Genomic DNA, 2500 nt, shown 5'->3' on the forward strand with positions numbered 1-2500 from the left:
GAGGAGGAGGAGGACGAGTAGGGGGAGGATTATATCAAGCCAAGGGATGATCGGCGATCTAGCAGAAGCTCCGAACATCAAACCACGGCAGTAGGAGCCACACACACGCGGGAGAGGGAGTGGAGGTGGAGTAAGAGTTGGAGTACGAAGTGGAGGTGGGGTGCGTAAAGATGGACTAGGAGTAGTAGTAAGAGGTGAGGGTGGAGTAGAAGGTGGAGTAAGAAAGGGAGTAAAGGTGGAGTAGGAGGTTGAGGTGGAGTAGGAGATTGAGGCGGAGTATAAGGTTGAGGTGGATTTGGAGGTTAAAGGGGAGTAGGAGGTGGAGGTGGGGTAGGAGGAAGAGTAGTAGAAGGTGAAGCGGAGTAAGAGGTGGAGTAGGAGGAGGAGGGGGAGGGGTAGAAGGAGAAGGAGGTGGAGGAGGTGGAGTATAAGTTGGAGGTGGAGAATGAAATGGGGATGGAGAACAAGGTGGGGGTGGAGGAGGTAGTAGAAGTGGAGTAGTAGGTTGGGGAATAGTAGTAGGTTGAGGAACAGTAGGAAATTGAGGTAGATTAGGAGTCTGAGGTAGATTAGAAGGTAGACTGAGAGATAGATGAAAAGGATTTTTGGAGAAGTATTAGAGGAGATATTGAAACAAAACAAATAAAAAAGAAAAGAACAGAAAAGAGAAAAACGAATTAAAGTAGAATAGCATAGAGGGGTAAAATGACTGATATATATAGTATAGCACAGAGAAAAGAAAGAGAAGAGAGAAAATGCGAGATCAAAAGGATTCAGAAAGTTGAGGAACGTGATAAAAGAGGAAACAAAGAATAAAGTAAGAGAACACAAAGAAAAAGGGAGAAAAAGAGTTAACGAAAGGAGGACGAGAACAAAAGAGTACGAGAGAGAACACAAAAGAGAAAATAGAAGAAGAAACGAGAAAGAGAAACGTGTAGCAGGATTGCAAGACATGCAATCGGGCAAAGGAATGGAAGGAAAAAAGAGAAAAGAAAGAAAAATAGAAGGAATAAGAAAAACGAATGACTGAGAAGACTAAAGGAAAAATGACAAGCAAAGCGAGGCCATTCGCAATTGAATCAGAATAAGCAAAGACAAGAAGAAATAATGAAAATTAAAATTCGTAAAAGGCAATTATTATATATATATATATATATATATATATATATATATACATACATACATACATACTTATACATAAAAGACAAATTATCTGGACATCTGGTTCTAATCATTCCCCGGTGTTGGCGAACCTATACATGGAATACTTTGTGTGCGTACTTTTACCAAGTATCAAACCAGCCGACATGTTCTGGTTCAGATATGTCGATGATGTTTTCACTATCTGGGGTGACAAATGGGGCTCTTTCAATGTTTTTCTTGATAGTCTCAACAATTTAGCACATAACATTAAATTTAAAGTAGAATGGGAAATTGAAGGAAGAATATCTTTTCTTGATATATTAGTGATCAGATGTCCAGATAATTTGTCTTTTACAGTATACAGGAAGCCTACTCATACGAGCAGTTATTTACATTTTTTCAGTAATCATCATGATAATATAAAATATAGTGTTGCCTCGGGCCTTTATTTAAGAGCGCTTCGGATTTGCAGCCCGGATTTCTCAACTCAGAAATTGAATCAGTACGCACTCAATTATTAAAAATAGGCTACCCAGACTGGTTTCTGACAAAAGCCCTCAGCAAAGCCAAAACCAGTTATTTTAGAAGAACCAATTCCAAAACAAAATTTGTCTGGGAAAAATCAAATATTAAACTCCCTTATAATGAATCTATGCATGCCGCATCTAAATTATTACCTAGGAACCAAATTAGGATCACTTTTAGTTACCCAAATAACATTTTTAAAAAAGTAGTAAATGTCCATCACAGAATATCCAATAAGGACAAATCCGGAGTATATAAGATACCATGTCTCGATTGGGATCAAGTGTACTGGGGACAAACGGGACGTGATCTACCCACTAGGATCAAAGAACATAAAAATTCTTTAAAATACGGCCAAGAAAACTCAGCTGTATTCCTACATTCTAGCCTTTTAGATCACAGAATAGATTGAAAGAATGCAGCTATAGTATACAATTCACATTGTAGTTTCAAAAGAAAATTATTGAGTCATCATTAATAAAAGTTTCCAAATTATAATACTTCCAAAGGTCAATGGTCACCTGATGCCATAACTAGTATGACAGTTGACAAATTCATCTCCACAGGACGTAACGTCCGACCTCATTCAGGGCAAGTGACCTGAGGCTTACTGAGTTCCCCAATGATACTTCCTCCTCTGTATGTAACCCCTTGTCTATGTACCCTATAATTGTAACTGCTGAAGAGGACCACAGTTAGTGGTCGAAATTTACTGTTTACTCTGTATCTCAGCTTATCTTTCTCCGAGAGTGGGTTTAAGTTTTATTTTATTCGTGTGTTACGACACCTACGTTACTTGATTTGATATGTACATATATATATATATATATAT

The sequence above is a fragment of the Oratosquilla oratoria genome, chromosome 13 (assembly GCF_046742065.1).
Source record: "Oratosquilla oratoria isolate Oo_2021 chromosome 13, ASM4674206v1, whole genome shotgun sequence".
NCBI lineage: Eukaryota > Metazoa > Arthropoda > Malacostraca > Stomatopoda > Squillidae > Oratosquilla > Oratosquilla oratoria.